This window comes from Trachurus japonicus, chromosome 13, assembly GCF_045865225.1.
Source record: "Trachurus japonicus isolate A0001 chromosome 13, Traja_1.0".
Lineage (NCBI taxonomy): Eukaryota > Metazoa > Chordata > Actinopteri > Carangiformes > Carangidae > Trachurus > Trachurus japonicus.
The window spans coordinates 6,383,190-6,408,125 of record NC_140919.1 but is presented as its reverse complement, the minus strand read 5'-3'; the positions used below and the strand labels follow the sequence as shown (position 1 = coordinate 6,408,125).

General features: G+C 42.0%; 1 protein-coding gene across 1 annotated transcript in view; it reads right to left on the bottom strand.

Annotated features, from left to right (window-relative positions):
• LOC146975336 (uncharacterized) overlaps positions 1 to 24,936 on the bottom strand; it is a 42,267-nt gene that overhangs the window by 1,252 nt on the left and 16,079 nt on the right. The gene's annotated exons all lie outside the window — the stretch shown is intronic.

Here is a 24,936-nt window from a genome sequence, read left to right as displayed (position 1 = left end):
ATTTTGAATGGGCCACGGGAGCTACTGCGGGTTGTGCCATCTCTGTCAACATGGGAATCAAACCCACGATCTTAAGGTCAAGACAGAGCTGATCAGACAGACACATGATCATCTTTCTATAAGCACTGATATGGAGGAGCTGTAACCACATTAGGGTGTGTGTGTGTGTGTGTGTGTGACTGTAATCACATGAAGCTGGTTCTAGAGTCTGTGTGTGTGTGTGTGACTGACTTGACACATAGTTAGTTAGTAGCTGCATCCTGTGTCAGTCTGATTTAGCTGTGTCTCTGTTTATAAACATTTAAACGAGCGCCAGGTGGATTGTTTATGAAGTTAACGAACTCTGGCCTGAGGATCAAAGAGGTTACCATGGCGATAGGGGCCCCCCGCAGGCTGAGAGACAGACAGAAACGTGGAGAAAAAGAGCCATTTTCTGCCTCTGCACCGGTCTCACATTTAGGCTTCGCGTGACAAAACGGTAACTCCTATCAGAACAAAACACAGATCAACGTTGCTCTAAGGACTTCCTGAAAATTTCGGTGCGATTTGGTGTTTCTACATTTTGGAGAGGATGGCAGTTTTAAAACATCAGGCCGTTCTTCTTCTCTCAGAAAATATTTGTATTGGAGTCAATGAGGAGCAGAGACAGACGTGGCCGCACTTAGAGGCTCAGAGTTTAAATTCTGTAAGTCTCTCTGATATTTTGAGCACATGAATTGATAGATAACAAGTTTGTCTTACAAATTCTGAAAAAATTATGTGTGTAGACTGTGAATTGTGGCCGTGCTGACAGTTTATCCAGAAAAAATACAGAATGTTTCTTCACTCTCTCCCACTCTAACCGATGATGTCACGTGCTCTGACACGAACATTCCATGCAATACACAACCATTATAATCTCATAATTTCTCCAAAAATGATCATGGTCATTGATCAGGGATTGATCAAAAACTATATGACCTATCCTGGCCCGTAGCCAAGGGGGATCGGAGGGTTCGTTCGAACCCCCCCCCCCCCCCCCCCCCCTCACCCCCCACCACACCGCTGCCGCAAATGCGGTGCTTGTCTTTAGGCTCTCTAATAACTCTGATTGGTGTGGGATGCGTGTCCCCGTGTTGACTGGACTGCTGCTGAAGCAAACAGCCCAAAGCCTGTGAGTTCTAGCCAATCATAGCGCAGTAGGGCGCCGCGCGAGTTGACGCTCTGCAACCTGCGGTGCGGTGCGGTGCGTCAGCAGCACTGACATGCTGCTCTGAAGTCCTGCTCCTGGCATCAAGCTGAACGGGCCTGGAAGTTAAAAGCCGAACCCGGTCCGACCCGCGGGTGTTGAAACCCGGACCCTGAATTAAGTGCGTCCGAACCCGGCCAAAAGAAAAGAGAGAGAGAGAGAGAGAAGCCGAGTAGGAGCGCGACCTGACCTAATTAATGTCTACATATTTTCGGACTGAACTGACGCGTCCGGTCCATGAGAAGGTCCATGCACACCTGGTAGCCCAAAAGAACAGCCAGGCAGCCTAGTCCAGAGAGCAGAGGAGAGGGAGACAGCAACAGGTGTGTGCGTGTGTGTGTGTGTGTGTGTGTGTGTGTGTGTGTGTGTGTGCGTGCGTGCGTGTGCATGTGCGTGTGTTATACCTGCAACCTCCAAATGGGAATGGGAGCCTCCTTTCATTTATTAATATCTGACAGTAGCTACAGCCATCATACAGATGAGAACAGGGTAGTGGTGGTGTGGTCTTAAAGAGGCTGAAGCAGAGGAAACTGGCCTTGAAAGGCTGGTCCAGGTCAAAAGATTGAAAAAAAAGTTTTGTTTTTTCTCACCAGCCACAGCTCCCCGCTAGACTAGTGTCATACAGTCCAGCCATTCGTGCCATTACAAAGATAGAAACCTCAGTCAGTAGCCTAGTATATATATATTTTTTTTTATCTGAAGTGAATGTTGTCTTCCCATTATATTCTTCTCAGAGTACACCAGAATGCTTCATTTACCTCTTAAAATCATAAAAACTTTCTGGGGGGAGGATCCCCCCAGACCACCCCTACAGGGGTTTATTTTATCATAATTTCCAGTTTGCAGGTACCTCTGTGTGTGTGTGTGTGTGTGTGTGTGTGTGTGTGTGAGTGAGTGTGAGAGAGAGAGAGAGATACATTTAACTACATTAAACATTATTATGATTATTGTTATGAAAAAGCTAAGCCTTTTTTTATATATATATAATAAATGAATTACATGGTGAAAATTGTGTTGTAAATGAGAGCAACAGTAAAGGATAGTGGAGGAAGAGAAACATGTGATGTCAAAGTGAAGTTATAATGGGGAAAAAAAGAAGTGTGTGCCTTTATTATTATTATTATTATTATTATTATTATTATTATTATTTATTTACTTTTTATTTTGGGGGGGGGGGGGTCCACTTTTTGGGAAAAAAGAACCCCCCCCTCCACAAGGCTGGCTACGGGCCTGCTATCAAAACGTGGAGTAATACGACAATACACAAGACTTGTGTCTACTGTTTAAAGTTTAAATGAAGTCTCTAGGTGAAAGTATGCCTGAGCAGTAGACGTTTGTTAAACTCCAATGATTGGTCTTTTTCGCTCTTTTTTTTCCCCCCGTCCCATTGACTTACATGCAAAATTTTGCGTAGTTTTTCATAAAAATTCGTACACTGTTGAGAAAAGTAATAGCACACCGATCCCGATCAAGACGCACGTTTTGATATATAATTTGTCCTGCAACTCGTTGCTGACCGAAAAAGCGTCCGGAAGATGAAGGAGAACTAGAAAAAACATTTCCAAGAATGGAAATGGTGTGAATGCTGAAAGCAATGCTGAATGAGCTGAAGAAATTGTTGAAACAATGCTGAATGAGCTGAAGAAAGAAAGAAAGAAAGAAAGAAAGAAAGAAAGAAAGAAAGAAAGAAAGAAAGAAGAGAGAAAAAAGAAAAGGACAGAAGGAAAGAAAGAAAATCCGAAGGTTAGATGGAGAAAGAAAGACAGAAAGAACAAAAGAACAGAAAGAAAGAAAAAGACACAGAGAGAAGGGTAGATAGAGAAAGAAAAAGGTAAGAAAAACAGAATAATAGAAGATAAAGAGAATAGAGAATGAATGAAAGAGACAGAGGGGTAGTAAGAAAGAAGGAAAGAAATTGGGGTGGATAAATGAAAGAGAGATATACAGAGAGCGGTAGAAAGAAAGAAAGAAAGAAAGAAAGAAAGAAAGAAAGAAAGAAAGAAATGGGGTAGAAACAAAGAAAGCGAAAAGGAGTTGAAAGAAAGACAGAAAGAAACAAAGAAACAAAGAAGTAAAAAGAAATGGGGTAGAAGAAAGAAAAGAAAGAAAGAAAGATTGGAACAAGAGAGAAAAAAGAAAAGGACAGAAGAAAAGAAAGAAAATGGGAAGGGTAGATGGAGAAAGAAAGAAAGAAAGAAAGAAAGAAAGAAAGGACAGAAATAAAGAAAAAGACACAGAGAGAAGGGTAGATAGAGAAAGAAAAAGGTAAGAATAACAGAAAGATAGAAGATAAAGAGAATAGAGAAAAGCCAGAGGGGTAGTAAGAAAGAAGGAAAGAAATTGGGGTGTATAAATGAAAGAGAGAGATATACAGAGAGCGGTAGAAAGAAAGAAAGAAATGGGGTAGAAACAAAGAAAGAGAAAAGGAGTAGATTGATTGATTTTTAAAACCAAACTTTTATTATCAGTCCATACTATGTCACACAACTCTATCAAATTCAATCACACAATTGCGACAGAGAGAACCAGGACATAATCAACTGAGCAAAATGACGACAACAGAAAAGACTCAGAAACTCAGGACTAGTGAGTCCTCCTGGACCGAACACAAAACACCATTTACAGCCCAGGTCTTCACAAAACCCTCTATCTGGTCAGTCAGCCTGTAGAAGCTGAACTCCACCCTCAGCCGAGCTGCCAGCATCCCCGTTACCATAGCCACCACCTCCTGTGACCCCTGACCCCTCACCCTGTTCTTGCGTGTTTTCCAAGTGACTAACTTCGCTAACCCTGAGATGTAGTTGATAAGTGTGTGTGTTGCCTTCTTCCTTGCGGAGTAGCGTGGCCCGTAGATGTATAAACAGGAAGTGAAGTGCTCCCCTAACCCCTGAACCCAGCCCTGCAGCAGCCTGAACAGAGGCTCCAGTCTGGGACACTGGACAAACAGATGTTGTAACGTCTCAGTGTCGGAGCAGAAGGAACAACTAACCCCCGTGCTAGGATCAAGGTGTGCCAGATACCTGTTTGTAGCTATGGCCCCATGTACAATCCTCCACTGGAGGTCGCCCGTCCGTTTTTCAACGGGGGGTTTGTACAGGGACCGCCAACAACCTCCCGGAGAAGAGCCCCTGCCAAAAAACTCAGTCCACCTCGACACCTTCAGCTCGGCCAGAGAGCGCAGGCCTGCCACCTTCAGGACGATGTTATACGCCTCCTTCCTCCCCAGAGACTCCAGGTCTCCCAGCTGTGGGGTCCTCAGAGAAAGCAGGAGGTCCTCCTCCTCACGCCACTGGCCAACCGCAGGAGAAACCATCAGGGCTGGAAACACGTACTCATGCTGCTCATCCCACTGGTCCAGAACAGTCCGGTCCTTCACAAACCCCCTAAGGACCTCCGGCAGGGACCCACAGACCTCTGCCACCAGCCTGTGCAGCACTCTGCTGGACCTAAAGCTAAGTCGCTCTGCCAGGTGGGGGATGGAGGTCCTTAGGAGGTGACCCAGCTTCAGGCAGCCGGCCTCCCTCAGTCTGATCCTGAGGCTGTCGGAGGACAGGACCCCCGAGGTGATAAAACTATTCCATAGAAGAGGTTCTTCAAAGAGCCACATCCCAGGTGTTACTGCAGCCTTCCGCTGGAACGTGAAGACCTGCGCCGCCTCGAGCACCGACTGGTAAAAAGATGTCAAACCAGATAAGTCCACTGAGCTGAGCTCAAGCAGAAACAGATGTTTATCGTACCCGAGACGACCGGCCTTCCTCAGCAGCAGGCATGCTGTGTCCATCCACGGCAGACCAAAACTGTACAGGAGTCTCTGGGCCGTCTGCAGCCTGAAAGCCGCGACCCGTGCCGCGATGTTGACCAGGCCTTGTCCACCCTCATGTACCGGCAGGTGCAGCACCGCTGATCTCAGCCAGTGGTGTCCCGACCAGAAGAAATCCACCGTCTTCCTCTGGATGGCTTCAATCAGGCCCCTCGGTGGCTGCAAGACCCTCAGCTTGTGCCAAAGGGTCGAGGCAACCAAGTTATTGACAATCAGGACTCTTCCCCTGTAGGAGAGCTGAGGGAGCAACCATTTCCACTTAGACAGTCTGGCACACACTTTCTCCATCACACCCTCCCAGTTCTTCTTCTGAAACTCCTCACTCCCCAGAAACACCCCCAGCACCTTCATGCCCTGCCTTCCCCAGCTCAGGTTCCCTGGTAACACCGGTGCCCCTGTTTCCCCCCACGACCCCAACTGCAAAGCCTCACTTTTCCCCCAATTTACCCTTGCTGAAGCAGCTTTGCTGAAAAGATCCAAGGCATGTGTTAGAAAAGACACATCTCCCTGGTTCCGAACAAAAACATTAACGTCATCAGCATAGGCCGAAACCACCAGTGGGGGCCGGTGAAGCAACCCCGGCAAACTGATCCCAGACAGCCTAGATCTCAACTTAGCCAGAAGTGGCTCAATGGCCAACGAGTACAGCTGGCCAGAGAGTGGACACCCCTGCCTAATGCCCCTCTGTACCTGCACTGGACAGCTCAGCCCCCCCCCCACCTTGACCAGACAACAAGCTTCACTATACAACAAACTCAACAGTGAAACAAAACCATCTCCAAAACCAAAAGCTCTTAACGTGGAAAAAAGAAAACCGTGATCAATTCGATCAAAAGCTTTCTCCTGATCTAAAGAGATAATACCAGCATCCATGTTCTGCAATCTACAAATGTCCAGTAAGTCTCTCACAAGAAAAAGATTGTCAGTAATGGTTCTGTCCGGTACACAGTATGACTGGTCCCTGTGGATTATTATTCCCATTACATTCCTGAGTCTGTTTGCCAGCACTTTGGATAAAAGTTTGTAGTCAGTGCATAACAACGCAACCGGTCTCCAGTTCTCCAGCAAAGCCAGATCGCCTTTCTTAGGCAGCAGTGAGAGGACTGCAAGCCTGCATGATGTAGGTAAGATGCCGGTCTGAGAGGACTCTCGCAGCACCTCACACAGGTCAGTTCCAAGACACCTCCAAAAATGTTTATAAAAATCCGCCGGGAGTCCGTCCAGCCCAGGAGCCCGACCAGAAGCCATCTGAGCCACAGCAGCGGTGAGCTCCTCCAGAGAGACCTCAGCATCCAGCACGGCTCTGTCCCCAGACGTCAGCTGAGGGAGGTCCTGCAGCAGCTCGTCCACACACTCTCTGGAACAGTCCTCCCTCCTGTAGAGGGCGCTGTAAAAATCCACAGCATGCTGCCTCATCTTCACTGGGTCCGTGGATAAAGAGCCATCAGGGAGGCGGAGACAGACCATCTGCTTGGTCTGCGACACAGACCTCTCCAAATTAAAGAAAAAAGAAGTGGGAGCATCCATGTCTCTAATATTTATAAAGCGAGACCTGACCAGGGCCCCTTTAACCCTCTCCTGCATGAAAGACCCTAGTTCCTGCTTTTTAAGATGGAGTCTGCTGCTGTCTGCACAGTAGAAAGAAAGACAGAAAGAAACAAAGAAACAAAGAAGTAAAAAGAAATGGGGTAGAAGAAAGAAAAGAAAGAAAGAAAGATTGGAACAAGAGAGAAAAAAGAAAAGGACAGAAGAAAAGAAAGAAAATGGGAAGGGTAGATGGAGAAAGAAAGAAAGAAAGAAAGAAAGAAAGAAAGAAAGAAAGAAAGAAAGAAAGAAAGAAAGAAAGAAAGGACAGAAATAAAGAAAAAGACACAGAGAGAAGGGTAGATAGAGAAAGAAAAAGGTAAGAATAACAGAAAGATAGAAGATAAAGAGAATAGAGAAAAGCCAGAGGGGTAGTAAGAAAGAAGGAAAGAAATTGGGGTGTATAAATGAAAGAGAGAGATATACAGAGAGCGGTAGAAAGAAAGAAAGAAATGGGGTAGAAACAAAGAAAGAGAAAAGGAGTAGAAAGAAAGACAGAAAGAAGCAAAGAAGTAGAAAGAAAGAAAGAAAGAAAGAAAGAAAGAAAGAAAGAAAGAAAGAAAGAAGAAAAAGAGAGAGGGGGATGATAGATAGAACAAAGTAGATGGATGGATGGATGGATGGATGGATGGATAGAGAGGGAAAGATAGAAAGAAGTTATGTAAAATACAAATGGAGTAAAAGAAAGAAAGAAAGAAAGAAAGAAAGAAAAAAGAAAGAAAGAAAGAAAAAGAGAAAAAAAGAGACAAAGGGTTTGAAAAAAGAAATAGATAGATAGATAGATAGATAGATAGATAGATAGATAGATAGATAGATAGATAGATAGATAGATAGATAGATAGATAGATAGATAGATAGATTTGACACATGTTAAAGCTGAAAACCTGTGTGTGTGTGTGTCTGGGTGTGTGAGTCTGACAGTCTCTCTGTCTGCGTGTACATGTGCAGAAAGTAAAACTGTTGATAAGCGCCACAGAACTCCTCTCTCCCTAATGATCTGATTGATTACACCTGTGTGGCAGCCTGCCCTCAGAAGTTACCATGGTGACTTTTAACTGCTTACATTTTACTGTATGGCACAGTGTTGTGTTTGTGTGTTTATCTGTTTGTGTATGTGTGCATGTGTGACTGTGTGTGAGTGTGATGCCTGTGTTTGTGCGTGGACATCCTCTGTCAGTCTGGTTTATCATGTGTGTGTGTGGGGCTGTGTTTAAAAACATCTTAACGAGCGGCCAGGCTGCACCTGCACAGTTCTATTTATAGACTTTGATAACGAGCTGGCCGCTACAGCTGGCCACTGCACACAGAGCAGAGCAGAGCAGTGAGATTTGAGCTCTGTGCAGCTTCCGAAAACAGCCCAGAAAAAGAGAACCGTACCTCTTATCAGAATGTGGCCATGACTACTGGGGCAAGGAGACCTTCCTGAGCACATTGATGTGCATTAAATGTTTGTAGGGCAAAAACTTTTCTCAGGGTCGCAAGGTAGAAAAGGGGGGCATTTCTGCTTTTCTAAAAAAATCAGCTCCTACTTTTATATTGAAGTGGATGAGCCACTGGAGCGGGTCTAGCTGCACAATTAGGCTCATTGAGACAATTCTGTAAGTCTGTCTGCTGTTTTGAGCACATCAAATGAGACACGACAAATGTGGCTACAAACCAGTGAGTAAATCATGTGTCTAGAGTTTAATTTGTGGCCGTGCTGGCGATATATCCAGAAAAAATCCTGAATGTTTTTTCGATCCCTCTCACTCTAACGATGATGTCACTCACTCTAAGCCCTGCTCGTTAAACGCAATACACAACCATTATAAAGTTGGATTTTGTCGAAAATTTTAATGATTTTAAAACAGCCAAATACCTAAAAACTGTTGAAGATATCAATAAGCTGAGTAATATGTGAATAGATTAAAAGTTTGTCTACAGTTTAAAAGTCGAATGGAGTCTGTGGGAGAAAGTATGCTGAAGTTTTAGAGGTTCAAAGTAGTAAGAAGATTTTAAAAGTTTGAAGATGTTTTCAATGCATTCCTATGGGAAAAAATTTGCAGAAAAAGTTAAATATTTTAAAAAGTATAAATAGTTAAAAAGAGAAAAGTAATGCCGATAAAGTTCAAAAAAAGCTGCACGTTTTGATATATGAATTGTTGAAATCGCACAAAGTATGAAGGACTAGTTTAAAACCGTAGAAAGGCGGGGGGGCGCTAGTGAGCAGCGCATGGAGTAGACGTGCTTTCAGGAGCTCTTCCCTGCCAACATGTAAAATTAATATTTCGACAGTCTTGAACATTATTCTAACAGCCTCGGGAACATCTGTACACACCAGGGACCTAACCAGTGAAGTTTATGCAACAACATGCCGAAGAAGAAGCCAAACAACATCGAGTCGCCTCGACCACCGTTTGTTTCTGCTGATGCTAATGCTAACAGTGCTAGCCCTAGCCAGCCTGATCATGACTCCGACAGCGACAGCGACACGGATGTGTTACCATTAATTTGGGAGAAAGTCTCTGACAAGATACTGGGACACATGAACGGCAGATTCGACAAATTAGAGCAAACACTTCAAGTGGTGCAGAGCTCCCAGAGGGAACTGTTGGAGAAGGTGGAAACAGTGGAAGAACGAGTGCTGGACCATGAGACCCGCATAACCAGCCTGGAGGAGACCGTCTCTGGCCTGAGAGATGAGAACAGCGCGCTCAAGCTAAAAGTTGATGACCTCGAAGGCCGGTCGCGCCGCAATAATATCAAGATTATCGGCATTCCTGAGCAGGAGGAGGGTGGTAAACCAACAGAATTCATCGAGGCATTAATCCCGAAGCTTTTTGGCAGCGACAGTTTTCCGTCTCCGGTGGTTATCGACCGAGCCCACCGGACCCTGCGCCCGCCGCCCACAGCTGGAGATAAGCCTCGCGCCATCATTGCCAGGGTTCACTTCTACCGGGAGAAGGAACTCATACTTCGCCTCCGGAGGGATCGCCAACTACAGTACAAAGGCAACAAGGTGCTCATCTTCCCGGATTATACGCCTGACGTGATGCGGCAGCGGCGTGAGTACACTGAGGCCCAGCGGATGCTACGAGAGCTAAAGGTGCAGCACAGCCTACTTTTCCCTGCGAGGCTCCGGATAAAACACGGGGAGCGGGTCAAGGTCTTCAGCACACCGAGTGAGGCAATGACTTTCATCAACACTGACTTAAAAAACGCATCTTAGATTGATCATTCAGGTAACTGTGTTCAACACATTGAGAGACTGTCAATCAATTATTATGACTCAGGTCAATTATGTTTGGCAGTGGATTTGGGCTAAAGTAGCTATTTCAGCGAGTTAGGTTAGAAAGTGTGTTTCTGGCCGTGCGTGTAGCGGCCCCGAGCATGAAGGGATGTCGGTGCTTCGTTTGGGGGAGTGCTTGCGGCGGGTGGGTGGAGGATGTGTTCAGGTTCATGGGTTTGGTTGAGGGTGTTACCTCAGGTTACAATGGATGTTCTTTCTGTGCCTTGTTTTATCATATTTTGTGCACTTTTGAGAGGGTAACAGCTTGCTATTATTACAGGAATCATATCAGTATCAGATAACGTAACACGTAGCAGCATAAATGATAACTTTAGATTGGTCTCATGGAATGTAAAAGGATTAGGTCATGTGATTAAAAGGGGTCGTGTCTTCTCTCATCTCAAGTCATTAAAGCCAGACGTAATTTTTCTTCAGGAAACGCACATTGGTGTAAATGAACAGCGCAGGTTGAGAGCAAATTGGATCTCCCAAGTTTATCAAGCACCTTTTACCCGCAAGTCTAGGGGGGTCGCTATTCTTTTTCGGAAAAATATACCGTTCAGTCTTGATTGTATGACAGCAGACCCATATGGCAGGTATTTGATGATATCTGGACACATAAATTCCCTTCCAATAACAATGCTTAACATCTATGGTCCAAATATCGATAATCCTGATTTCTTCCGTAAAATATTTGATTTGATACCAGACTCTACTACGAATGTTATTATTGGGGGTGACTTTAATTGTTATTTGGACCCTGTTCTAGATAGGTTTTCTACAAAACCTCCTCCCAATATAGCTTCAGTGGGAACTTTGAATGATTTAATTAAAACAAGAAACATGGTAGAAATATGGCGTCTGCAGCATCCTACAGATAAAGAGTTTTCTTTTTATTCTCATGTCCATAAGTCGTACACTAGGATCGACTACTTTCTGATAGCTTCCGAATTACTACCCAGTGTTACTAACTCTACATATCATAATATTTTAATATCTGACCACAGTCCAGTCTCTCTTAATTTCAGAAATATCCTATCTGGTCCCAAATACAGCTGGCGTTTCAACCCTCTTCTTCTTGAAGACCGGTCTTTTATTGAGCATATGACTTTAAGTATAGACGAATTTCTTGTTACAAATGATAATGGGGAAGTGTCAGATTCTGTTTTGTGGGAGACCTTCAAAGTAGTTATGAGGGGCCACATTATTTCATTTGAATCAGCTAAGAAAAGAGAACTTAACAACCGCCTTAAGGACATTGAAAAAATGCTTCCTGTATTGGAAGAGGCGTATAAATCTTCCCTCTCATCTGCTGATTACAACAAGATCCTGAAATTGAAATATGAATATAACACCATTCTTAACAAGCGTGTTGGTAATCTTCTATTAAAAATTAAACAAAAACAATTTGAACTTGGAGATAAACCAGAGAAACTGCTAGCAAGCCAACTTAAAGGTGCAAGAGCCAAACAGGCCATTCATAAGATAAAATGCAAATCAGGCAGTCTCCTGACCAATCCAAGAGAGATAAATGCTTGCTTCAGGGACTTCTATAAGGAACTGTACTCTAGTAAGGTAAAGGCTACTGAAGCAGATTTCTGTAACTTTTTTGCTAATTTAAATGTTCCCCAATTAGATAGTGTGGCGAGAGATGACTTAGATGCCCCGTTTTCTGAATCTGACCTCTTGAATGCTATTCGAGCTTGCCCCTCGGGAAAAACATCTGGCCCAGATGGCTTTGGCTGCGAATTTTATAAATCATTTCATGATAAAATAATTCCACTCATGCTGAGAATGGTGAACGATTCTATGAGAAACAAGACACTTCCCAGATCATTATATGAGGAGAATATTTCCTTGCTTTTGAAGGGGGGAAGGGAAGCAGTGGATCCTGCAAGTTACAGACCGGTTGCTCTCTTAAATTGTGATCTGAAAATAATAACAAAAATTTTGGCCACAAAACTAGGTAAGCATATTTCCACAATTGTGCACCCTAATCAAACTGGATTTATTCCAGGTCGGTTTTCCTTTAGTAATGTCCGTCTGCTTTTAAACACAATATACTCAGTACAGGGGAAAAATACACAAGCTGCTATTCTATCTCTTGATGCCCAAAAGGCATTCGATCAGATCGAATGGCCTTATATGCTGAAGACACTAAAGCAATTTGGATTTGGGGAACATTTCATTGAATGGGTGAAAATAACTTATCTTAAACCAGTATCCTCTATTCTTACTAATTCAGACAGGTCCCAACCCTTTGAGTTACAGCGGGGTGTAAGGCAGGGTGACCCTCTTTCCCCTCTTCTATTTGACATCACCTTGGAACCACTTGCAATAGGTATAAGGGGTCACCCAGGTATTCATGGTATAAAGTTTGGCAATATGGAAAGTCTTGTGAATCTGTACGCTGATGATTTATTGATCTGTTTATCAGACCCAGTGGTCTCAGTTCCCAACCTCCTGAATTATATAAAATCATTTGGTAGATTGTCCGGGTACACAATTAACTGGGACAAATGTGAGTTCATGCCATTGACTAACATGTGTCCTAGTTTCTTGAAATCTTTGCCATTTAAATTAGTTTCTACCCATATTAATTATCTTGGTCTTAAGATTTCCAGAAACCCCAAACTCTTACTGAAATTGAACTTTTTGGAGATGATCGATAAACTTAAGGCTAATATAAAGAACTGGAAATTGCTCCCTCTCTCAATGATTGGTCGTATTAACACTATCAAAATGGTTGCACTTTCAAGGTTCTTGTATCTTTTCCAAAACCTCCCTATTTACTTACCGTTAAATTTTTTTAAACAACTAGATTCAGTTGTCCTGTCATTTATTTGGGCAGATAAACCCCCTCGCATTTCTAAAGCCCATCTGCAGAAGAACGTAAAAAGCGGGGGTCTTGGCCTCCCGGTTTTTAGGCATTATTACTGAAATTAACCACAACAAGTAAGTAGAGGACACTTTTGTGAAAATAGTGCAAGCAGTGATGACCATACAAATGGTTGACCAAGGTAGGAATTGAACCCACAATCTCATGGTCAGAAGACTTTGACTTTGCTTCTAGGCCACAGTGTAAACACTGTTGCAAAGACTGTTGTCTGTTGATGAGCTGCACTCTGTCTCACTCTGAAGTTAACGAGCTGCACCTGTTGGAAACACACTGTGTCAACACCAAGAAAGCTTGAGAGTCAAGCTTGAATGACTTAGAATGAAAATGTCTGTGAATTTCAGGCTGAGAGCAGCAGTTTCAACATGAAGCAAGTTATCAGAAGTCAACAGAGGACGACTGGGAAAATAATTCACTATAATTGTTATTGAGGCAAGATTTGAACCAGTAACCTTCAGGTCTCCAGCTCAGCAAGCTAACCACTAGGCTACAGGCAGAGGCAGTATGTGAGGGGCAAAGAAAACCTTTAATAAGAGGATCACTGGCTCCTGCTTAAAAAAAAAGGTAAGGAAAGTGCAGAAATTAGCCACACCAAGAAAGAAGAGGACTTTTTTGTGACCTGTGACTATTTTTTGGTGAATTAAAATGATTTAAAAAGCACTTAACAGCAAGTTACAAACTGTGGCAATTAATGCGTCTCTTAACGACCACCTGTAACCAATTGAGGGTGATGGAGGGGAGCAGAATTCATAACAAGAGTGCTCAACCTGGATTTGAACCAGTGACCTTGGGGTTGGCAAGCAGCCACCCTAACCACTACACTAGAGTAGAGTTGGGGAGAAGAGAGGTTGAGACTTTGATGAATGTGAGATTTTTCAATGATGCTTAAAATAAAAAGAAATTAGTATAAATTAGCCACACCAAGTAAGAAGAGGACTTTTTTGTGACCTGTGACTATTTTTTGGTGAATTAAAATGAATTAAAAAGCACTTAACAGCAAGTTACAAAGTTGAGCTCCTTCTCCTGCTGATGTGAAAAAAATGCATTGGGCTGAATGAGAGCAGAGAGCTCCCTGGCTGCATTTAAAAAATATTTTAAATTATTATCTAAGTCTCTTTGCATTTTTGACCAGAATTTTAGCCAGAAGACAAGTGTGGCTACAAAACTGGAGAAAATAATTTGTCTAGAGTTTAATTTGTGGCCATGCTGACAGTTTAGCCAGAAAAACTCTAGAATGTTTTTTTGCCTCTCTCCACTCTAGCACCACTCTAGCTCTGCTCGTTAGACGCAACACACACACATTATAAAGCTGAAAAAAATCAGAAAAAGTTAAATATTTGAAAAAGCATAAATAGTTAAAAAGAGAAAAGTAATGCCGATAAAGTTTAAAAAAAGCTGCACGTTTTGATATATGAATTGTTGAAATAGCACAAAGTATGAAGGACTAGAAGAAGACCGTAAAAAGGCGGAAGAAAATGGCCAAACAGAAGAACAATAGTGTGACTGCTTCCAGCAGTCACACTAATTAAAAAGCACTTAACAGCAAGTTACAAAGTTGAGCTCCTTCTCCTGCTGCGGTGAAAAAAATGCATTGGGCTGAATGAGAGCAGAGAGCTCCCTGGCTGCATTTAAAAAATATTTTAAACTAGAAAAAGCATTTCCAAGAATGGAAATGGTGTGACTGCTGATAGCAACTGAACGCTGTTGCAGAATTAGCAAATAGTGCAAGCAGTGATCACCATACAAATGTTTGACCAAGGTCGGAATCGAACCCACAACCTCATGGTCATTAGACTTCCACTCTGCCTCTAGGCCACAGTGCACACACAGTTGCAGAGACTGTTGTCTGTTAATGATCTGCACACTGTCAACATCAAGAAAGCTTGAGAGTCAAGCTTGAATGACTTAGAATGAAAATTTCTGTGAATTTCAGGCTGAGAGCAGCAGTTTCAACATGAAGCAAGTTATCAGAAGTCAACAGAGGACAACTGGGAAAATAATTCACTATAATTGTTGTTGAGGCAAGATTTGAACCAGCAACCTTCAGGTCTCCAGACCAGCAAGCTAACCACTAGGCTACAGACAGAGACAGTATGTGAGGGGTAAAGAAAACCTTTGATAAGAGGATCACTGGCTTCTGCTTAAAAAAAAAAGTAAGGAATCGAACCCATGACCTCATGATCAATAAACCTTTACTCTGCCACTTCGCCACAGACAGCACAGACATAAGCATGTTGCCATTGTAATGTGATGATGTGCTGCAAACGGTGGCAGAAGCAATTAATGCGTCTCTTAACAAACACCTGTAACCAACTGGACTACAGACAGAGTTGTGGAGAACTCTCAGCATTAGGCTGAATGAGAGCAGAGAGCTCCCTGGCTGCATTTAAAAAATATTTTAAATTATTATCTAAGTCTCTTTGCATTTTTGACCAGAATTTTAGCCAGAAGACAAGTGTGGCTACAAAACTGGAGAAAATAATTTGTCTAGAGTTTAATTTGCAGAAAAAGTTAAATATTTGAAAAAGTATAAATAGTTAAAAAGAGAAAAGTAATGCCGATAAAGTTCAAAAAAAGCTGCACGTTTTGATATATGAATTGTTGAAATAGCACAACACCTAACACACTAACCATATGGCCACAGAGAACCTGAGTTACAATGAGCTTTATACTATGAGGAATCAAAGACTGTCCAATGACAGCTGAATAATTGGAATCAAAAGTCAAGCAATGATGTGAAATGACTGTGACAGGAATCGAACCCATGACCATATGATCACTAAACCTTTACTCTGCCACTCGGCTACAGAGAGCACACTGCTTTCAAGACTGTTGTCATTCATTGTAATGTGATGATGTGCTGCAAACTGGTACGAGTAATCAAGGAGATAACAAACACCTGTAACCAATTGAAGGCGGGGGAGGAGAGCAGAATTCAACATAACATAACAAGAGTTCTTCCCTTAGATTCGAACCAGTGACCTTAGGGTTGGCAAGCAGTTACCCTAACCCCTACACTACAGTGGAGTTGTGAAGAAGAGAGGTTGAGACTTTGATGAATGTGAGATTTTTCAATGATGTTTAAAATAAAGAGTAATTAGTATAAATTAGCCACACCAAGTAAGAAGAGGACTTTTTTGTGACCTGTGACTATTTTTTGGTGAATTAAAATGAATTAAAAAGCACTTAACGGCAAGTTACAAAGTTGAGCTCCTTCTCCTGCTGATGTGAAAAAAATGCATTGAGCTGAATGGGAGCAGAGAGCTCCCTGGCTGCATTTAAAAAATATTTTTAAATTATTATCTAAGTCTCTTTGCATTTTTGACCAGAATTTTAGCCAGAAGACAAGTGTGGCTACAAAACTGGAGAAAATAATTTGTCTAGAGTTTAATTTGTGGCCGTGCTGACAGTTTAGCCAGAAAAACTCTAGAATGTTTTTTTGCCTCTCTCCACTCTGACACCACTCTGGCTCTGCTCGTTAGAAGCAACACACACACATTATAAAGCTGAAAAAAATCAGAAAAAGTTAAATATTTGAAAAAGTATAAATAGTTAAAAAGAGAAAAGTAATGCCGATAAAGTTCAAAAAAAGCTGCACGTTTTGATATATGAATTGTTGAAATAGCACAAAGTATGAAGGACTAGAAGAAGACCGTAAAAAGGCGGAAGAAAATGGCCAAACAGAAGAACAATAGTGTGACTGCTTCAGCAGTCACACTAATTATTATCTAAGTCTCTTTGCATTTTTGACCAGAATTTTAGCCAGAAGACAAGTGTGGCTACAAAACTGGAGAAAATAATTTGTCTAGAGTTTAATTTGTGGCCGTGCTGACAGTTTAGCCAGAAAAACTCTAGAATGTTTTTTTGCCTCTCTCCACTCTAGCACCACTCTAGCTCTGCTCGTTAGAGGCAACACACACACATTATAAAGCTGAAAAAAATCAGAAAAAGTTAAATATTTGAAAAAGTATAAATAGTTAAAAAGAGAAAAGTAATGCCGATAAAGTTCAAAAAAAGCTGCACGTTTTGATATATGAATTGTTGAAATAGCACAAAGTATGAAGGACTAGAAGAAGACCGTAAAAAGGCGGAAGAAAATGGCCGAACAGAAGAACAATAGTGTGACTGCTTTCAGCAGTCACACTAACTAGATAAAGTAGCATTTCCTGATGGAAATGCGTGTGACTGCTGAAAGCAGCTGAACGCTGTTGCAGAATTAGCAAATAGTGCAAGCAGTGATCACCATACAAATGGTTGACCAAGGTAGGTATCGAACCCACAACCTCATGGTCAGCAGACTTTCACTCTGCCTCTAGGCCACAGTGTATACACAGTTGCAGAGACTGTTGTCTGTTGATGAACTGCACTCTGTCTCACTCTGAAGTTAACGAGCCCAAAGCTGTAGTTCCAGTGCAAATCAATCTTAGTGCAGTGGTATAAACAAGAAACATGTTAACACAAACCAAGATTGAAAGAGGTAAAGAGAATAGGTGGGGGTGCATATGCATTATCAAGTTTGATCATGTGACCAGACCAAGTGGTATTGGTTAAAGTTCAAAGTGGCTGACACACTAACAAGACTGCTCAGGTGGGATTTGAACCTGTGACCTCGTGGTTGGATGGCAGGAACCTTATCCACTAGGCCATTCCAACACTTACGATGAAGTAGAGGTTGAGACTTTGATGAATGTGAGATTTTTCAATGATGCTTAAAGTCCCGCTCCCGCGACCCTTTTCGGCCATTTTAAAACCAGCTCATTAGCCATGCATATTAGCAATTCACCTTTGGGGGGGTGGGCGGAGACTGTGCTGTTTTGCACCCGCCCAGCCACCTCCTCGCACCCCACCCCCTGGTTGCTGACAGCTGGACATTGTACAATCACAGATTCAGCGCATTTAGTGTAAAACTCCACACTGGGGGCCTGTCCCATTCCTCCACACTTGGCTCAGTGCGCTTGGTTCCGCACACACTTTGGTGACGTTTTGCCGGCGGAACGTATATTTGCATATAGTGTGCAAGCATGGATTAAGTGGCCAAGCGTGTGGGGGGAGATTTAAAAGCAATCGGGACACACTTGACAAGTGCAGCCTGTGCCGTTGCGCACAGCACACTAGCACAACTACTACACACACACAGCAACAGTTTTAATAACCTGGGGCCTCATGTATCAATACTTGCGTGGATTTCATACTGAAACATGGCGTACGCCAAAATCCAGAAACTGTCGTACGCACAAAGAAAATCTGATGTATCAAAGTGTGCGTACGCATGGATCCAAGCACTTTTCCTTTGTACATCCCAATCAACGTGGAATTGAGCGCACATGCCGAAGTGGTAATCTCCTCCCTGTCCACGCCTCCATTTAAATATGCAAAATCAATGTAAATAAGGCCTGCACCAAAGATTCCCTTCTCTTTACGGTCAGATAACACCATGAGAAACTGTGAGGAACAGCAATTTAACCAAATTTGAGTTGAAGGTGCTCCTCGATAAAGTTGAGCCGTGTAAACATCTTTTTTTTTTTTTTTTTTTGCCGTCCTCCGGCACCATCACAAAGGGGGTGGGAGAGTGTGTGTGTTATATAAAGGTGAACGTGAAGCGGAGGACCGCTGTCATCCCAAATGAAAGCAGACAATGTACTCTAATTAAATTATGTGAAATGGATTTACAATTTTATTTGCCTTTTTTTATACACAGATCGCGTAGTAAATGCAGAAGTGCGCCAGGGAGGCTGATAAAGACACATGTCCAACTTTACGCATGTGTTTATTGACATTAAGTACTTCACACAGTCTGTGTAGTTTAACCAGCAAAAAGAAAGTCACTGACAGTGTGATATCTGGGCGGACATGCTCAGTGTGCATCGGGGGGTTATAGGACAATTAAACAAATACATTTACTTTGCGCGCATACAATCCCAGCCTGTAATCTGTCCCCAGCTGTGCTGAATGAATGAATCGTGCGCTGAACCAGCCACCTCGCCACAATGTTTGTTAATATGTGATACATTTACGCATCACATATGATCTGTACATTTATAGTATAAAAATGCTTCCTGTTCACAGTGTGGTCAGCACCTGAATGGATGAATGCTCCCCGCCGTGTCGCGCGCTCAGGCCGGTTGCAGCGCACTGCACTCAGTTCCAAGAGAATTGCCCTCGGAAACCAAAAGAGTCATCATGTGCAAAAAAACCCTCCGGGACTCGTGTGCACTTCGCACTGCAGCATCTGCAATATCTTAAGACTAAAGCTGATGCTATTTTCTGCACCACTTTGCGCATGCTTTTCTATCCACTTATCTAATTGCAACATGTGGATGGGTTAGTTGTTCATGTCTCTGATGTGCACATTACTCTGAGGTCTAATTGTTTTCACATTATTAACAGTTTCCCAGCTTCACCTCTAAGTGTCGCCAAAGGAACAATTGCTGTAGAAACGTGCGTACGCCAGCTATGGAGTTGGCGTGGGCCACCGTACTTTTCCACGGTCATTTCACTTTTGATACATCTGAACGTTGGCGTGGAAAATGACGTACGCCACTTTTTTGTGCGTACGCAACATTGATACATGAGGCCCCAGTGCTGCTGGATCAGTCTCATCTACTCCTAAAGTGTCTCTATGCGCAAGATTCAAATCATAAATGTGTAAGCCCAACTCTGTGAGCAAATAAAACAAACAAGAAAAACGAAAATATAAAAACATGAACAGAGCATGATGAATATAAAATATGACATTAAAAGGTCATAATTATTAGATAGAAAGTTAATTTCATTTTATTGAGATTAATTCAATCGCATTTCCTAAACGTGGCTTGTGGATTTATACTTGGCCAAAGACCGCTCGGATGCGGTCTTACCATAAGTGTGGGTAAAGTGCAAATCAAGCGCGCTGCACTTTCAGTCGTTGGAGAAATGGGACACACTTGCGCACTGACACTAAACCCATGAACGCGCACGCCAAGTGCCCAAGTGTGTAAGTGTGATCGAGTGTGCATATTGGGACAGGCCCTGGGATTCGATCCTGAAGAACGGGGTGGGAGCTTGTAGCATTAGTGCCCTCCCCTGGAGCTGTGACATGTCAGCTCCAGTCTCCCTGAAACTGCCAGTTTGCGTCTGCCATTGGTTCACAGCAATTTGAAGGCAGAAAAACTCAGAAATGCAATTTTGCACTTCCTTTTCTGCTGATATGTGCTCTAACACAAGAAAAATGCCACAGGAACTTGTGAAAAGCACGAAAAACATGATTTTCATGGGAGCAGGTCTTTAAAGTTCAAAGTTGCTGACACATTAACAAGACTGCTCAGGTGGGATTTGAACCAGTGACCTTGTGGTTGGATGGCAGGAACCATATCCACTGGGCTATTCCAACACTAATAGTGAAGTAGAGGTTTGATGAATATGAGATTTTTCAATGATGCTTTAAAAAAAAAGAAATGAGCCACAACAAGTAAGTAGAGGACTTTTTTGTGAAAATAGTGCAAGCAGTGATCACCATACAAATGGTTGACCAAGGTAGGAATCGAACCTACAATCTCATGGTCACTAGACTTTGACTTTGCCTCTAGGCCACAGTGTACACGCAGTTGTAAAGACTGTTGTCTTACTCTGCCACTTCGCCACAGAGAGCACAGACATAAGTATGTTGCCATTGTAATGTGATGATGTGCTGCAAACAGTGGCAGAAGCAATTAATGCGTCTCTTAACGAACACCTGTAACCAATTGAGGGTGGGGGAGGGGAGCAGAATTCAACATCACATAACAAGATTGCTCAGCCTGGATTCGAACTAGTGACCTTGGGGTTGGCAAGCGGCCACCTTACCAACTGGACTACAGACAGAGTTGTGTAGAAGAGAGGTTGAGACTTTGATGAATGTGAGATTTTTCAATGATGCTTAAAATAAAAAGAAATGAGTATAAATTAGCCACAACAAGTAAGTAGAGGACTTTTTTGTGACCTGTGACTATTTTTTGGTGAATTAAAATGAATTAAAAAGCACTTAACAGCAAGTTACAAAGTTGAGCTCCTTCTCCTGCTGCTGTGGAAAAAAATGCATTGGGCTGAATGAGAGCAGAGAGCTCCCTGGCTGCATTTAAAAAATATTTTAAATTATTATCTAAGTCTCTTTGCATTTTTGACCAGAATTTTGGCCAGAAGACAAGTGTGGCTACAAAACTGGAGAAAATAATTTGTCTAGAGTTTAATTTGTGGCCATGCTGACAGTTTAGCCAGAAAAACTCTAGAATGTTTTTTTTGCCTCTCTCCACTCTAGCACCACTCTAGCTCTGCTCGTTAGACGCAATACACACCCATTATAAAGCTGAAAAAAATCAGAAAAAGTTAAATATTTTAAAAAGTATAAATAGTTAAAAAGAGAAAAGTAATGCCGATAAAGTTAAAAAAAAGCTGCACGTTTTGATATATGAATTGTTGAAATAGCACAAAGTATGAAGGACTAGAAGAAGACCGTAAAAAGGCGGAAGAAAATGGCCGAACAGAAGAACAATAGTGTGACTGCTTTCAGCAGTCACACTAACTAGAAAATTTCCTCTCGGGAAATTTTGAATGGGCCACGGGAGCTACTGCGGGTTGTGCCATCTCTGTCAACATGGGAATCAAACCTACGATCTTAAGGTCAAGACAGAGCTGATCAGACAGACACATGATCATCTTTCTATAAGCACTGATATGGAGGAGCTGTAACCACATTAGGTTAACTGTGTGTGTGTGTGTGTGTGTGTGTGTGTGTGTGTGTGTGTGACTGTAATCACATGAAGCTGGCTCTAGAGTCTGTGTGTGTGTGTGTGACTGACTTGACACATAGTTAGTTAGTAGCTGCATCCTGTGTCAGTCTGATTTAGCTGTGTCTGTGTTTATAAACATTTAAACGAGCGCCAGGTGGATTGTTTATGAAGTTAACGAGCTCTGGCCTGAGGATCAAAGAGGTTACCACGGCGATAGGGGCCCCCGCAGGCTGAGACAGACAGAAACGTGGAGAAAAAGAGCCATTTTCTGCCTCTAAACCGGTCTCACATTTAGGCTTAGCATGACAAAACGGTAACTCCTATCAGAACAAAACACAGATCAACGTTGCTCTAAGGACTTACTGAAAATTTCGGTACGATTTGGTGTTTCTACAGTAAATATTTTGGCGACGCTGGCAGTTTTAAAACATCAGGCCGTTCTGCTCCTCTCAGAAAATATTTGTATTGGACTCAATGAGGAGCAGAGACAGACGTGGCCGCACTCAGAGGCTGATTCTGTCAATTCTGTAAGTCTCTCTGATATTTTGAGCACATGACATGAGAGATAACAAGTTTGTCTTACAAATTCTGAAAAAATTATGTCTGTAGAGTGTAAATTGTGGCCGTGCTGACAGTTTATCCAGAAAAAATACAGAATGTTTCTTCACTCTCTCCCACTCTAACCGATGATGTCACGCACTCTGACACGAACATTCCATGCAATACACACCCATTATAAACTCATAATTTCTCCAAAAATGATCATGGTCATTGATCATGGATTGATCAAAAACTATATGACCTATCAAAACGTGGAGTAATACGACAATACACAAGACTTGTGTCTACTGTTTAAAGTTTAAATGGAATCTCTAGGTGAAAGTATGCCTGAGCAGTAGACGTTTGTTAAACTCCAATGATTGGTCTTTTTCGCTCTTTTTTTTCCGCCCGTCCCATTGACTTACATGCAAAATTTTTGCGCAGTTTTTCGCGACTACGTCGCGAAAAATTCGTAAACTGTTGAGAAAAGTAATAGCACACCGATCCCGATCAAGACGCACGTTTTGATATATAATATGTAGCGAATCGAAAAAGCGTCCGGAAGATGAAAAATAATAAAAACTAGAAAAAGCATTTCCAAGAATGGAAATGGTGTGACTGCTGATAGCAACTGAACGCTGTTGCAGAATTAGCAAATAGTGCAAGCAGTGATCACCATACAAATGTTTGACCAAGGTCAGAATCGAACCCACAACCTCATGGTCATTAGACTTCCACTCTGCCTCTAGGCCACAGTGCACACACAGTTGCAGAGACTGTTGTCTGTTAATGATCTGCACACTGTCAACATCAAGAAAGCTTGAGAGTCAAGCTTGAATGACTTAGAATGAAAATTTCTGTGAATTTCAGGCTGAGAGCAGCAGTTTCAACATGAAGCAAGTTGTCAGAAGTCAACAGAGGACAACTGGGAAAATAATTCACTATAATTGTTGTTGAGGCAAGATTTGAACCAGCAACCTTCAGGTCTCCAGACCAGCAAGCTAACCACTAGGCTACAGACAGAGACAGTATGTGAGGGGTAAAGAAAACCTTTGATAAGAGGATCACTGGCTTCTGCTTAAAAAAAAAAGTAAGGAATCGAACCCATGACCTCATGATCAATAAACCTTTACTCTGCCACTTCGCCACAGAGAGCACAGACATAAGCATGTTTCAGACAGAGTTGTGGAGAATTCTCAGCATTGGGCTGAATGAGAGCAGAGAGCTCCCTGGCTGCATTTAAAAAATATTTTAAATTATTATCTAAGTCTCTTTGCATTTTTGACCAGAATTTTAGCCAGAAGACAAGTGTGGCTACAAAACTGGAGAAAATAATTTGTCTAGAGTTTAATTTGCAGAAAAAGTTAAATATTTGAAAAAGTATAAATAGTTAAAAAGAGAAAAGTAATGCCGATAAAGTTCAAAAAAAGCTGCACGTTTTGATATATGAATTGTTGAAATAGCACAACACCTAACACACTAACCATATGGCCACAGAGAACCTGAGTTACAATGAGCTTTATACTATGAGGAATCAAAGACTGTCCAATGACAGCTGAATAATTGGAATCAAAAGTCAAGCAATGAAGTGAAAAGACTGAGGCAGGAATCGAACCCATGACCATATGATCACTAAACCTTTACTCTGCCACTCGGCTACAGAGAGCACACTGCTTTCAAGACTGTTGTCATTCATTGTAATGTGATGATGTGCTGCAAACTGGTATGAGTAATCAAGGAGATAACAAACACCTGTAACCAATTGAAGGCGGGGGAGGAGAGCAGAATTCATCATAACATAACAAGAGTTCTTCCCTTGGATTCGAACCAGTGACCTTAGGGTTGGCAAGCATCCACACTAACCCCTACACTACAGTGTAGTTGTGAAGAAGAGAGGTTGAGACTTTGATGAATGTGAGATTTTTCAATGATGCTTAAAATAAAAATAAATGAGTATACATTAGCCACACCAAGTAAGAAGAGGACTTTTTTGTGACCTGTGACTATTTTTTGGTGAATTAAAATGAATTAAAAAGCACTTAACAGCAAGTTACAAAGTTGAGCTCCTTCTCCTGCTGATGTGAAAAAAATGCATTGAGCTGAATGGGAGCAGAGAGCTCCCTGGCTGCATTTAAAAAATATTTAAAATTATTATCCAAGTCTCTTTGCATTTTTGACCAGAATTTTAGCCAGAAGACAAGTGTGGCTACAAAACTGGAGAAAATAATTTGTCTAGAGTTTAATTTGTGGCCGTGCTGACAGTTTAGCCAGAAAAACTCTAGAATGTTTTTTTGCCTCTATCCACTCTGACACCACTCTGGCTCTGCTCGTTAGACGCAACACACACACATTATAAAGCTGAAAAAAATCAGAAAAAGTTAAATATTTGAAAAAGTATAAATAGTTAAAAAGAGAAAAGTAATGCCGATAAAGTTCAAAAAAAGCTGCACGTTTTGATATATGAATTGTTGAAATAGCACAAAGTATGAAGGACTAGAAGAAGACCGTAAAAAGGCGGAAGAAAATGGCCAAACAGAAGAACAATAGTGTGACTGCTTCAGCAGTCACACTAACTAGAAAAAACATTTCCAAGAATGGAAATGGTGTGAATGCTGGAAGCAATGCTGAATGAGCTGAAGAAATTGTTGAAAGAAAGAAAGATTGAAACAAGAGAGAAAAAAGAAAAGGACAGAAAGAAAGAAAGAAAGAAAGAAAGAAAGAAAGAAAGAAAGAAAGAAAGAAAGAAAGAAAGAAAGAAAGAAAGAGAGAAAGAAATGGAGTAAAAACAAAGGAAGAGAAAAGGAGTAGAAAGAAAGAAAGAATCAAACAAACAAAGAAGTAAAAAGACAGAAATGG